The sequence below is a fragment of the Telopea speciosissima genome, chromosome 11 (genome assembly GCF_018873765.1).
Source record: "Telopea speciosissima isolate NSW1024214 ecotype Mountain lineage chromosome 11, Tspe_v1, whole genome shotgun sequence".
Classification (NCBI taxonomy): Eukaryota; Viridiplantae; Streptophyta; class Magnoliopsida; order Proteales; family Proteaceae; genus Telopea; species Telopea speciosissima.
This window is the reverse complement of record NC_057926.1, coordinates 31,246,559-31,262,261: the sequence shown is the minus strand read 5'-3', so window position 1 is coordinate 31,262,261 and position 15,703 is coordinate 31,246,559. Positions and strand designations below refer to the sequence as shown.

The 15,703-nt window shown below is 37.7% G+C and overlaps 1 long non-coding RNA gene across 1 annotated transcript; it reads right to left on the bottom strand.

Moving 5' to 3' along the window:
• Nucleotides 1-589: 589 nt before the first annotated feature.
• Nucleotides 590-13,718, bottom strand: LOC122645556. Its single transcript, XR_006330476.1, has 3 exons — nucleotides 13,360-13,718; nucleotides 11,090-11,092; nucleotides 590-601 (listed from the first exon to the last, which is right to left on the bottom strand). It is a non-coding gene; the product is annotated as an uncharacterized LOC122645556 (long non-coding RNA).
• Between the last annotated feature and the right edge of the window lie 1,985 nt (nucleotides 13,719-15,703).

Sequence of the window (15,703 nt, the reverse complement as noted above, 5' to 3'; positions counted from 1 at the left end):
AACGTATCATGTGAGAATGAGTTTTCTTATAAAGTATTTTCCGTTGAAATTTGCATTATATAGGACAAAATAAAAGAGAGCCATTTCAAATAATATATAATATATAATATCAGCATAAAAAGTACAAATAGGAACAGGAAAATGACATTATCCCCTATAATGTTAATTATAAGACAAGTTTGAAGACATACATTAGATATCCTATCTGAACAGCCAGACCAAATCCCCTCCCCCCCTCTACCAAGAAATTGGTGTGAACCAGGTGGGCGGAGACACAGAACAACCTGATTCAATTGACAAAATAGGTTCAATGCTGTTATCTTTTTAAGTGAAACAATTGAGCTATTGTTCCCTCTACTTTAAGTCTAAAATCTACGTAGCCATCATGATCCATGAAGTATATGCAGTTTCCCCTAAATCCAGTGTAGTCACGTGCCGAGACAAACATGGAAGTACTTGTGCCAATAAATAGCATTTGATCACCCAAGTCCTCCACCTTAATCCAGCTCCGACCCTTAAGATTTAACATGAAAATCTTGAACATAAGATTTCCATAGAATCCGTCATCATAACATAGACTACATTTTATAATCATCAACAACTCTCCAAGACAGTCCACCAAATAAAATGCCTTCCACATGTTAGTGGACCGGCTAAGATCCTCTTCTGCTAGAGGAGCAATGTTACAGCTTGTTACCTTTGGATGAGGACCCAACTCCACAAGTTTAAGATCACCTTGTACAGTAACGGCATACAATCTTCCATTGTGGAAAATTATGTCTCCAAACTCTATTCCAATGCTAGTCCATGCCTCATCCCTTGGCCTACAGAAGGCTAATTCGTTTATAGAATAAATCGCTATGACCACACAATCATCCGTTTTCATAGAGGATAAGATATTTTTATCATCCAAATTAGAATTGTTAGCAGCAGCAGCAGCAGGTGACAACAACTTAGCCTTTCGAATGAAGTTGTCTGTAGGTATAAAACGGAAAATAAATCCCTGACCGTCGTAATTAACCGGAAGAGTATCTTGAGGTGGAAGTTCAATTAGAACTCTGGTAAATGGATTCAAAAGGAAATTGTGTCCCATCTTACACACATTATCAACCATCCCCAGTTAGAACCATAACACCGACAACCATAGGCTTCAAGTAATTCTAACCTGAAAACTTTATCATGGGAGAAACTGTAAGGGTATTTATGTAATATTCTTTCATATGTTCTAATATAATCCTACTTGTATTAATAATCAGGCTGTGAGGGGCAATCTAGTAATTAGCCTATCTGACCTAAACCCTAGCTTTCCTATAAATACTATCTGAAGGCAGCAGTCTGGGTATTCCAAACTAGATACTCAGGGTGTAATGCTTTAAGAAACCTTGTGCTTAAACCCTAAACCCTAACAATCTTAAAGCATTAGGATTTTTGTCTCTCTGTGATCAAGATTGACTTTGGATTTTGGATTCACAATTTGTTTTCAAGAGATCATTTTGGTGTTCGTCATTCTCGTTCATGGCCTTTTGTCCAACTGTGTGTACATCATCTTCGATCTAACTCAAGCCAGCGAAAGATTTTGGGGAACGCAACTGTGAGCAGATTTTGTCTCAGAGAGGTTACTCGATCGGTTTCTCTTTTGTTTTTTAATTCATAAAGGACAAAAGAGTTAAATCAGATTTCTCTCTCCTTTTTGATTGATTCCACATTCAAAAGCTTTAGCTTCTTATTCCACACGGTCAGAGTAAGTGCAGATTTTTGTCTTTTTGTAATCATAAAGCTTTAGCTTATGATTTGAATGGTTGTTTAAAACAAAAAAAAAAGGGAGAAAAAAAAAATCTGTGAAAGCTACTGAAAAGCTAAAGCAATCTTTGGTGCTTTATTTGATTTGACAGAAAGCTTAAAAAAAAAAAAGGGCTTTAGATTTTTATTTGCTTTTGGGTTCGGCCAGTACTTGTGAGTTGCCAATACCCGCAAGCAGCCAACACCTGCTCCAGCAACCAGTACTAACATGTACGTCACGAGTGTCGATGCCGCTGCACCCCGCCGCGATCTTTTCCTGCGCCGTCTAAATCCAAGGTTCTCCATCTTAGGTGTGATTGTTCCTTGAAGTATTTAATTTTATTTGAATTTTTACTTGGGCATATAAACAAATCACTTAACAGTGGAGAAACATGCTGTTCCAATTGAGATGATCAAATTGGAAAGCTTTACTGGCTCTGAGTTCAGTTCTTGGAAAATGAGGACTCAGTTTGGACTGAAGTACCTCAATATTTTCTACACTGTGGTAAATACTTTTTCTGATTGTACGGACCTAACTGAAGCCCAATGGATAACTGATGAGGATTTTTGCAAAGACTACCTATTGAACTGTCTGTCAGATAGGCTGGCAGAGACCTATGGTAAATATGAGACTGCAAAAGAGATTTGGAAAAACTTAGAAGCCCAATTCAAAAAGGAGGAGGACCTATCAAAAACTCACTTGGTTGACAAGTTTATGGACTTCAAGTTCTAAGAAGACAAGAAAATACTTCCACAAGTAACAGACTTTGAGAACTTGAGAACAAAACTGAACCAAGAAAACATCCCTGTTGTTGATGCATTCTTAGTGGGTGCAATTATCTTTAAGTTATCCTTTACTTGGCATTCCTTTAAAATTGATATGCATAGAAAGAAAACACATGTGGGGCTAGATGATCTCAAACGGTTCATTAGAATCGAAGATGAGAACAGAGTCAGGAATAACTTGGAGATGGTGAAACAACAACAAGCATCTGCCAATTTGGTTTCACAACCCAAGAAATATCCTAGGCAATCCAAGCCACCTAAGTAGGGGTGTCAAAACCTAGCCCGAACCGTTGAGACCGGCCGAAACCGACTGAAAAAACCCGAATCCGAACCGAACCGATCCTTAATGGTTCGATTTTGGGTTGGGGAATGACGGGACCGGTTGAAAACCAAACCGCACCGCACCGACAGACAACAAACCGAAAACCGAACCGATAAGAAAATAATGAGTATAAGGTTATGAATCATTGAATTGATTTTAATATTAGTGAGCAAATTTATGGTTGTAAGATAAATTGTTACAAATCATGAGTATGAGGTTATGAAAATAGGGAAATTGATTTGTAACAATGCTTCTTCCATTGATCTCCTTTTTAAGTGTGGGGCTAATGAAATATTTTATGTAGTTGAAAAGAGAAAGAGAAGAAAATAGGCACAAATCGAACCCAACTTGTTTAAAAAAACCCGGTACTAAATCGAATCCAAACCAATAACAATCCATTATCATAAATCGAAACCGACGCGAAACCAAACCGCACTGAAACCGAACATTTCTTAATGGTTCGGTTTTGCTTTCTATAAAAATCACACCGAAACCGAAAAGCCCAAATCGAAACCAGACCAAACCGACCCATTGACACCCCTACACCTAAGAAAGAACCCCAACAGTTGGAGGCCAAAAAGACTAACTTTAAAAAGAAGGGCAAGTGCTGCAACTGTGGAAAGTGGGGTCACTATGCATTTGAGTGTAGGGGTCCTAAGAAAGGAAACATTGACACACCACAGAAGGAAGTTCACATGTTGGTGGACAAGAGTGAGCTTACTAACTTTGTTGCCATAGTTGGCAAGGGTAAGGGGTTGGCCAGTACATCTTCAGATTGGTGGTTAGACTCTGGAGCGGCTTGTCATATTTACAATAGCAAGAACCTGCTCACTGATGTTGTTCAAGTAGCAGAGACTGTCACTGTTGCAAATGGAGATGTCGTGGAAGTGCTTCAACAAGGGACAGCGAACCTGGTTCTATCATCAGGTAAAATATTAACTTTGAAAAATGTTAAAATCTTTCCTGATTTTGAAAAGAATTTAATTTCAATTGGAATTTTGCTTGTTGCTGGCATGTCTATTACTTTTAGTAGTGGTAGAGTAATACTGTCTGTTAAATCTTTTTATTTTGGATGTGCTTATAATTTGAATGGTATGTTTAGGTTGAGTTTAGCTAATGAGACAATAAACCAGGTTAACCATATTTCACTTGATCCCAAAATACTACACTGTAGGTTAGGACATGTGAACTATAGGAAAATGCTCAAATTAGCTAAAACTCATAATTTACCATTAGACACTTCAATTAGATTTAACATATGTGAAGTGTGTGCTCAAACCAAAATAACTAGAAAACATTTCAGACCGATTTCTAGGAGCACTCAACTTCTTGAACTTATACATTCTGACATTTGTGACTTTAAAAGCTACACAACTAGAGGAGGTCGGAAGTATTTGATAACATTTATAGGATGAAGCATTTGAAAATTTTAAAATTTTCAAGAATAGGTAGAAAATCGTTGAACTTGAAAATTAAAAGATTTAGAAGTGATAGGGAGGAGAATATAAATTGAGAGTTCAAGGAATTCTATGTCGAGGCATAATCCTTGAAACTCGCTCTTACTCACCTCAATCAAATGGCATAGTGAAAGAAAGAACATGCGTAACGAAATGTTAAACTCCATGTTATTGATAGGTGGCATGCCCTCTTGCTATTGGGGAGAAGCGTGTTATTCACATTCTAAATAGACTACCACATTCAAACTGACTTCTACACCTTATGAACTATGGCATAATCATCCCTGTAGATATGACACTCTTAAGGTTTGGGGCTGTATACCTTATGTTAGGATACAAGACCCTAGGAGACCTAAAGTGGGAACTAGAACAAACACTTGTGTGTATCTAGGTTGTGCAGAAGACAGTGCTGCAGACCGGCTTTTGGATTTATTGTTGGGTTTAGTTTTGATCTAAAACCCTAATTTTATTTCTTGAAGTTTACTTATTGCTTATTTGATTTATTGGATTATTGATATTCAATATATATTGATTCAATTACTGATTGAACAATGGTTCCTATACATGTGTAATGGAAATATATAGAACATAGGAGGAGATTGTAAGGGCATTTATGTAATATCCCTTCATATGTTCTAATAGAATCCTACTTGTATTAATAATCAGGCTGTGAGGGGCAATCTAATAATTAGTCTATCTGACCTAAACCCTAGTTTTCTTATAAATACTAGCTGGAGGCAGCAGTCTGGGTATTCCAAACTAGATACTCATGGTGTAATGCTTTAAGCAACATTGTGCTTAAACCCTAAACCCTAACAGAAACTAAAAAACCCAGTATGATCACCCTGTAAGGAAGAAAGCATCACCCATGGAAGTTGAGGTCGCAGGTGCAACCCCCGTATTTTCTTTGCAGCAATGGGCATCGATTGCCAGGATCTGCAGACTGCACTAAAGCAATGAAAACCCACCAGTCTAACTTGCTAATGATCAACATCATGATATCCTCTGGAAGTGCCACTGTAATATTCTTGACACCATCGCAATCAATGGTTTGCTTCAATAGCTTTCTATTAGAACCATATGCAAATATGCAATTGGGAGAAATAGTATTGCAATCGTCGGGAAGGGACGTCATGCTAACTTGCATTAAAAAAAAAAAAAAAAAAGAAGAAGGAAGAAGAAGATTTGAGTACCTTGAGTGATTGATCGTCACTTGTAAGGTATTGAAGCATGCACAAGGAATGGAATTGATAGCACCACAATCGAACTTTTCTCACTCTTCCGCTCGATCCAATCCTTACTTCATTCTAAACTTTCAACTTCTAAGCTTTCCCTTTCCCCTATTTATATAAGGTTCAACTGAGACTGCAGGATTCCCAGTTATAAACTGATTCTGAATTTTCCTTCCAAAAACAAAAAAACCATAATACCGCTCTAGCTACAGCCTATACACGCCTCACGTCTCTCCCATTCTCTCCCTCGTGTGAATTGCAAATCCCAATTGTATTTGAACACTGGTTCATCGGAAGGCACGTGCTCGAGAGCGTATGGCAACAAGAGTCGACCTAGACCGACTTGAAAGTAATCAAAAAGACCAAGGAAACGCAAAACACAGGATCAGTCCAAATTCAGTTTAGGTATAAGAAGGCTATTATTAATATGGGTGCGTTTGGTAACGTTCTTCATCAAGAACATAACAATGTTTTTCGTTTGTAATTGACTCTTTAACAAATCCGTTTTAGAACTGTTGTCATTATGACGTTTGGTAAAACTTGTTCTTTACTCATTTACTAATAATTACGATAATGTTATTTATCTTCATTACTAAACCAAATAATACTTGAAAAAGCCATTAACCCCTTAATCGACCTTAATACAAAATTACAAAATGTCATAATCATTTCAATTTCTTAAATTAATTATAAAAATATATCAAATTCTTGTTTTTTTATTCATTAAATTAAAAATTGGAGCATCTAAATCTGAATCTAATTTTCACCTTTATTGAAGTCTAATTTATTAATAGCTTCAAGGACGTTTCTCAGCATCTTTGTTTGATCCTCGGAACAAATATCCTTTGATAAAATCTGATGAAGGCACAGAAAACACAGATGTTGAGTTCTTTAGACCACCAACTGAATCATCAATTTGTTGGGTAGAAGAGGAGGTCTTTCCCTCTTCTATCCTTGCCCCCGAAGATGGTAAGGATGGGGGACCTTGTTGTTTGTCTCAGTCCTGGATCATTACGATGCTCCTCGGGTCATTTTTTTTTCTTTCCCGATCTGTCCTTCAATTGTCGCGCTTCTTTTCTGCCCTTCTTCGATCCCGCTCACCCTCTCTTCATCCAGCTTAGTTGTCTCGCCTATCATCCTTCATGTACAGGTGTAGGTGTCCAGACTTTATGAAATCTTCAATATCCTTTTTCAATTGTTGGCATTCTTCAATGTCATTACTGACATCCTTGTCAAACCTGCAGTACTTCTTTGGGTTCCTTTCCTCCGGTTTGGAGTACATCGGTTTTGGCCATTGGAGGAGACCCCAATATTGGATCTGCATCAGAATGTCCGTCCTTGTAGTGGTCAGGGGAGTGTATTTAGGGCTTTGGGCCAACTCCTAGCGCCGATCCGATCTCTGTCGCTTTTCCCAGTCCTTCTGGTCGTATTTATCTTGTGGCAAACTCTTCTTTTCTTGGCCTTTGTGGTATGTCGCCTTCCGAGCCTTCAACACCTCCATCATGTTCGCCTACTTGTGACATCTCTACAATAGCTCTGTCATGTTCTTAATGGCTTCAAGATCAAGGATTTTATAAGTTCCTTGTCGGTGATGCCACTATAGAGGGCGTTGTAAGCCATCTTGTCATCCAGGTCTTTAATGTCCAAGGACTCTTGGATGAACCGAGTAACATAGTTACAAATCGGATCGTCTGACCTCTGCTTTACTGTCAACAAGGGACTCTTTTATGTTTGGGATACCTAAATTGGATTATAATTAATCGATTTACTCAATTTCTTTTCTATTTCTAGTTTTACCCTTGCAAATAATTTTTTTATTTTTTAATATGAAAACCTAATGGGACCCACATCACCCTCCCCTCTTCTTCTTCTTTTTCTTCTTCTGCTGCAACCCCATCGGGCCCCTCCCGCTGCTGCAACCCCAACCAATCCCACCCACCCCTAACCTTATTGCCACCCAACCCACCACCACCGGCCTCCTCTCCTGCTGCAACCCAACCCAATCCCAGCCGCCCCTAACCCCAGTTGCAACCCAACCCATTTACCCTATTTAAAATAAAAAAAATACAATCCCTATATAAGCTGCACCAATCACAATGTAATCCCAAACTGTGTTTGAATCCTAATCGATCCCCAGGTTTTGAAAAAATTAGAATCAGATTGGGTGATTGGCTCATGATCCCAAGATCACCTGATTCTTAAAAAATGTGGACTCGTTTATAATGTGAATCGAGAGAGACCAATCGAATGCCTAATCTCGAGTTTTAAAACCTTGGCCAGTCAAAATTCAGCAGGGAGAGGGGGCCATTGGGGTTAGAGGAGGAAGAAGAAGAAGAAGAAAAGGGGATGGTGATGTGGAAGGAAATTTTCCTGCTACACTTGTAGCATTAATGTTACTGCTACAAGGTTGGCAGCCAAGGAAATGGGATCTTGAGGGTATTTTAGAAAATACTAAAACCTTAGAGGGTATTTATGAACCCAAAGGGTAAGTGAATTATTCCATCTCCTAGGCTGCCAGCCTTGTAGCACGAACATCCCTACTACAAGTGTAGCAGGAAATATTTTTGGTTCCCATTATTCAAAAAAAAAAAAAAAAAAAAAGATGTGGGTCTCATTAGGTTTTCATATTAAAAAATTAAAAATTTATGTACAAAGGTAAAACTGAAAATAGAAAATAAATTGCGTAAATCAGTTAATTATAACCCAATTTAGGTATCCTAACACAATATGTAAAATGTTGGGTACTTAAACTACAATACGTTAAAACCTTAGGTATCCTAAGTGCCATTTACCCAAAAATACCAGCCCACCAATGCGACCATTCCCTTTCTTCTACACACAATGTTGAATTTCTCAATTTGTACCTATACTTAATTCTCAGTATTAGTTCTTATTATTTATATATTTTTTTTTCATATATTTTTTTTCCTATTCCATCAAAAAGTTGAGTAATCTCTTCTTATTTTCTATACTAGAGATTTACACATTGTTACTTATAGTTGTGAGTTATGACTTACCTTTTAATATAACAAATTGTAGGGATCAGCAAATCCCTACAAAATTTAGTCGAGTTAATTGTTCAAAAAACTTTGAGAGAACTAAGCAATACTCCTTGAATGAATGTGAAAACCCTGTTGGAATACATTCCCATATAGAGGAGTTTGGCCTTCATCTCTTAGTTGTTTAATGGAAATAAGGAAACCAATTGGTTATTCCATTTGAAGACTGAACAGAAACCATGTAACACAAGCTATAATTATTATACATAAAATAACCTGATATTACGACAATTACGTTATCAATTTTTCAACTGCAAATATGTCCTTAAAATAGTATTATGTCCAACGAAGCCTGAATTCAAACCTAAGCAATTACTACCTACCAGTTAAAACACTTAAACTGGTTGGTTTTTTCTATGGTTATGGGTCCTTTCATTGGACCAACCACAGCAGTGTCAGCTCTCAATTGTACATATAAACAGGTCAAGCCAGTTTGGTTTCTTATATTGCTCAAGCACAAGGGGTCAATCAAAGTGTTACAAAATTAAGATGATCGAATTGTGATTGATTAGTGAAAAACAAAAAGGAAAACCATGCATTTGATCATCAATACAGCCTATGACTCTACGAGGCTAGTTCTGGAGCAGATGATTTACAGTTTCACCTCATTGTACCCTTAGAATTGAAAGTCTGTAAGCATTTATAAAAAAAAATAAACAAATATCTATTGTATGCAAGCACTTCTTTTCTTTAAGTTATTTTTCAAAGGATCTACCTCTCTCTCTCTGAGTCTCAGCTAAATCATTTAGACAGCAAGACAAGAAGACAGAGAGAAAGAATATGGTAACTTGTGTAATGCTTAAAAGTCAGTCTGTTTTGAGCTTTTCGAAAGGATCCAACAGCTAGTTTTAGACAAAACATTGACCCTATCTGAATCCATTCTAGCAGCTTTTGTCATTAGAAAAGTGCCAGGTAAAACATGATATCTAGATGAGCTAACCAAGATGGGGTTGCTTCACTGGTGTAAAGTTCAAATGGGAATTTGAACTGAGCTGACACTGACATTAAAATACACAGATATAAACTGGATTCCTTAACTTAAAAGACATAGATATAATGGCAACATGGCTTTGACATACATCTCTCTGTGCGTGTGTGTCTTGCAGACCTGTTCCTCGATGTATTGCTACTCAAATTTTCTTAAGAGGAAAAAGATCCAAAAAATAAAATGTATCAGCATAAGCAACCATTTCAAGAGTAAAGTACATGCCTTGTGCACTTGCCTATATGTTGTGAAGAAGAAACAGTGGGGAAAAAAGAAGATTTTAGCTGGCTACAAATATAAATAGCAACCCAGATATAACTACTTTGAACCCAACATAAAATGCTATACATTTGACTTTCAAATAAGTGAATAAAAGGGTAGGTTGTCAACCTTTCCTAAATTTGAACCTAACTGATTTCTAGTACCTAAAGAATACATAAATAGATTTTGAAAAGCAAAATCATCTGATTACCTCATTCAATGGATGATACAAGCATCAACCAAAATCCACCTGAAGCAACTTACAGAAATTTTTTCCTTTTCAAAAAAAATTTAGAAATCCCTTACCAAAACATGCGTGAGATTTAGTAGAGCTCGTCAAACAAAAGATGACACACAAAAATTTATCATGAAAAACATATAGAGTATATTAAACAACATTTTCTTAATCCCAAACTCAGAAGAATCTCTGTTTACAATGTTTACAAAAACAAGAATGTCGCCCAAGAACGATCTCAGTTTACAATATACAGAGTATATGAAACCGCATTTTCCTAATCCCAAACTCAGAAGAATCTCTGTTGACAATGTTTACAAAAACAAGAATGTCGCCGATGAACGATCTCAGTTTACAATACCAAAGAAACCAGAGGCACTCTTTCCAGCGAGAATCATTATTCAAACTGATGTGAATATTCCCAGAATTTATAAAACTCTACCAATGTGTTGCTATCTTATGTGCTTGATCAAACTATAATCGAAGCAGTAAGAAGAATCACAAAAAGCACAATTATAAAAGCACCTTCCTGCCACTTGGAATTCACAACTGCCAATAAATCTTTGGATGTACTTCAGCATGGCCTCTAGTGCTTCTGCGGCACCGGGTGGGGCTGCTGCCAGGAGGAGAAGGTCAGTCCACAAGCAACCCAATAAGGGTTATTTCAACCCGGGTTTGCATCAATCACTATGCAAGCAAAAATCAGGAGAACAACCAAATGAGACCACCCAAATATGGAAGTAACAGCCTTGAATGGATTATGTTATTTTCTATCTAAACAACCAGGCTTCCTAGGTATGATAGTGGACAACATATATAGACTACAATCCTAGAGAGTTGGACTAACTTATTAACTTCCACAAGTTCCAGGACTAGCTTATCTTCCACAAGGTCTTTGCAATTCACTGACATTGTGAAATAGCTGAACAGGAATTGGACAGACCATAACAAGGTATTGTAGATGATCCGAGACATACTAATGTATATGGACAGGACTTTCATTTGCTGTACGCCCAAAACCACTGTGAATGAGCTCAGTTTGAACCTGTGTAGAAACAATATTATCCACTCTCCGAAGACCCAGACAAGGTTTCTCAATTCTCTTCTCAAGCTTGTGCACAGAGAACAGTATGGTGAAGATTGAAAAGGCTGGTTTATCCATGAGCAAGGATATAGGTGATGGTGATGCCTTCTTCTGTTTGGGTTATGTATATAGTTAATTGGATCACGCTAATTTTAGCCCATATTCAGTTTTAGAGCTACATCATAACTAAGATTCAAATTCAAGGCAAAGGATAACGATAAGGCTGGACAACTTGTACCCCATTTGGTATCTCGCAATCAGGAAAACATCAGTGCAGGTCAAACCAAAGGCCCACATCAGCCCAACCCTATATATAACCTTTAATAGATGAGGAGAATTGGCTTTGAAAAGCCAAAAGAAGAAAAAGATTTCCTAAGACCCTGTCCCATCCTTCCCCTCCTCAAACCATGGGTTCACTCCTAATTACCTTGGAGAAGCTCATATCCCAGGTAGCCCATGAAAAGGTGGACATCTTGCCATGTAGTCTGTAGATGGATTCCATGGTCTTATCACTGCAACCTAACCTGTCCATCCCTACTCGTAATAGCTTCTTACAAAAAGATTGGGAAGAAAAATGATTATTACTATTTTTGTAGAGTTTAGTTCAACCATGAATGAAGTGGGATGCTCAGTTGTGCTAAATCTGATGGTTGGAGTGTCTTTATATTGTTTCTTTGAACTTCAATTTCTATGATGACTCAAAAAATAATCTTATTAGGCTGATCACCAACACTAAGAGGCGATTCAAAGTATTTGAAGACCCTCCATGACTATATAATTTGAAACTTAGTTCCCGTTTCAAAAAGGATCCATTTGCTTTAATGGAAAGGGTTTTTCCACAACATATGATGGAGTTGGTCTCCTCCATGGGTGTGCACCATTTTCTTTTGGAAAACAACATCGAGAAATTTAAACTGGAAGACATTTTCCAAAATGTTGTTTGTATGGTTTTTAGACCAATACAAATTCCTTTAGCTTCTAGCAATTACAGGAACGAAAAAGGAAAGAAAGAGAAAGCAATGAGTAAAACATGAAAAACAAGACACGTAATAGACGAGCTGATTGACAAGCCACTGCAGTTTAACAGGCATGAATTTAAAAAACTGCTAACATGACAACCTAGGGACTGTCCTAGCAAAAAAAAAAAAAAAGGTGATCAGCAAGGGAGTACTATAAATTATAGGGAAAAAGAACGTTACCTGGACACGTGGCTCCTGTGCCCAGACACAGGAGCGCACGGTACTGCCTTGCCCCCATGAAATAAAAAATTGCATCTATGTTGGTGCCCCTGCTTGTGCTCTCATTGGCCCCAGCGTCAATTCCGTGTTGCACGACCAGACAGCGATCTCTTGCCCATAAATTATTGTTCTACAATGTAAGATCAATACATCCACATCCCAAATCTCTTACACTCACCCTGTTTCAACATAAATATTTTACCAACATCATCTTAACAGAAAAAGAAAATGACAATTTTGCCTTTACTCAGTTCCGAGTGACAATTTTGCCTTTATATAGTTTCAAAATTGGCACATCATCATTCCACATAACACATGGGGATGGGCTGCTTTGACAAACTTATCATGTGAGAATGAGTTTTTCCTTATAAAGTATTTTCCGTTGAAATTTGCATTAGATATAGGACAAAATAAAAGAGAGCCATTTCAAATAATATATAATATATAATATAAGCATAAAAAGTACAAATAGGAACAGGAAAATGACATTATCCCCCCCATAATGTTAATTATAAGAGTAGCTTGAAGACATACATTAGATACCCCATCTGAACAGCCAGACCAAATCCCCTCCCCCCTTCTACCAAGAAATTGGTGTGAACCAAGTGGGCGGAGACAGAGAACAACCTGATTCAATTGACAAAATAGGTTCAATGGTGTTATCTTCTAAGTGAAACAATTTAGCTATTGTTCCTTCTACTTTAAGTCTAAGATCTACATAGTCATCATGAACCGTGAAGTATATGCAGTTTCCCCTAAATCCAGTGTAGTCACGTGCCGAGACAGAAATGGAAGTACTTGTGCCAATAAATAGCATTTGATCACCCAAGTCCTCCACCTTAATCTAGCTCTGACCCTTAAGATTTAACTTGAAAATCTTGAACATAAGATTTCCATAGAATCCTTCATCATAACGTGGACAACATTTTATAACCATCAACAACTCTCCAAGACATTCCACCAAATAAAATGCCTTCCACATGTTAGTGGACCGGCTAAGATCCTCTTCTGCTAGAGGAGCAATGTTACAGCTTGTTACCTTTGGATGAGGACCCAACTCCACAAGTTTAAGATCACCTTGTACAGTAACCGGATACAATCTTCCATCGTAGAAAATAATGTCTCCAAACTCTATTCCAATGCTAGTCCACGCCTCATCCCCTGGCCTACAGAAGGCTAATTCGTTTATAGAATAAATCGCTATGACCACACAATCATCCGTTTCCATAGAGGATAAGATATTTTTATCATCCAAATTAGAATTGTTAGTAGCAGCAGCAGGTGACAACAACTTAGCCTTTCTAATGAAGTTGTCTGTAGGTATAAAATGGAAAATAAATCCCTGACCGTCGTAATGAACCGGAAGAGTATCTTGAGGTGGAAGTTTAATTAGAACTTTGGTAAATGGATTCAAAAGGAAATTGTGTCCCATCTTACCCACCATTATCAACCAACCCCAGTTAGAACCATAACACCGACAACCATAGGCTTCAGGTAATTCTAACCTGAAAACTTTATTATGGGAGAAACTGAAAAACCTAGTATGATCACCCTGTAAGGAAGAAAGCATCATCCATGGAAGTTGAGGTCGCAGGTGCAACCCGCGTATTTTCTTTGCAGCAATGGCCATCGATTGCCAGGATCTACAGACTGCACTAAAGCAATGAAAGCCCACCAAGTCTAACTTACTAATGATTAACATCATGATATCCTCCGGAAGTGCCACTATAATAATCTTGACACTATCGCAATCAATGGTATGCTTCAATAGCTTTCTATGGGAACCATATGTAGATAAGCAATTGGGAGAAATAGTATTGCAATCGTCGGGAAGGGAAGCCATGATAGAATAAATTCATGCGGAACATCCATGGAGATCAATGAACATACAAAAACATAGAGGTGTTCTTGGCGTACCTGGATCCATGTTTATGGAAACCGAACCCTTGACGATCCCTGTCGCACACGAACTGTTGGTCTGGTCTGCCCTCTTCCACACAACTTTAGGTTTTCTCAGAGAGGTCACTTAATGGGCCAGTGACAACTATTTATATTGGTGAGGGCAGGGACCAACCCTACATAGAAACTAGGGTTTCCTTCCCATTAAGGAAACAACACTTTAGGTCCACACATAGTAACTGGACTCATACCATTAAGGCAGCTCCCATCAACACAACAAAATTGGTTTTAATAAAATAAAAGTAGGACTATGCCAGCCCACCTTATGAAAATGTTACAATCTCCCACTTGGGGTGCATATGTCACAAGTTTTGATTTTGAAAACCTTTTAAAACAACTCTTCTGTTTAGACAAACTGATTGTGGCCACAAAAGATAGTGTTGAATGGAGTACGCCTTAAACCTGATGCCTTGGTCCGAATAAAACTACAAACATCCAACCGTGCAGATCGTCACATCTGAAGAGACATGAGACCTAACACGTCAAAGTGCTTATGGCCTCACCGACTTGGGCTGTACAGTATGAGAGTGTGGTATGGAAAATGCATGATATAATGATCAACATGCCAATTTCTAAATTGGTCTAGGCTCGAAAATCGAATGAGCCGCATGAGACAAATACTGGAGGTCTCATTTACCATAAGCGTCGCCCAAACGCAAACACTTCACATAAGGAAGCTCGTTGGGACTGGGTCCGAATGTCCCAACATACTAGTTCACGTCCTCTAGACCGAATGAGGCTTTTCTAGTGAACAAAATGTGCATGTATTTACTGAAGGCCTCAGATACCATAGGAGACAAATACACCACATAGCCTCAAATATCTGAAGGAGGCAACTAACCAAGTGTACATAATAGAATCTGTATGCATTTACTTAACAACTGGATATGCATTTATTGACTGAAACCTCGTATACCGAATGAGGTAAATACACCACATATGACCTCAATTAATTCTCTATGAGGCAATTAATCAAGTGTATATACATAAACAAATGACTATAACAAAGATGCATGTATATTCTCGAGAATAAAATATCACGAAAAGACATGAATCTGAAATCAGTTACAACTGTATACACAAGCAAAACTCCCACTAATAAAATGTCACGAAAGACATGAATCAAATCTGCATGTATACTACAAAACTCCACTAATAAAATGCATCAAAAGAACTAACAAGTTTCATATTACTGACATACTTCTAAAAACTTTTGGAGTCAAATCCTTAGTGAGAGAATCAACAAGCATACTATCTGTAGTAATGCACCAAACTGAGTTTTGTGACTCACAAACTTTCTCTCTAA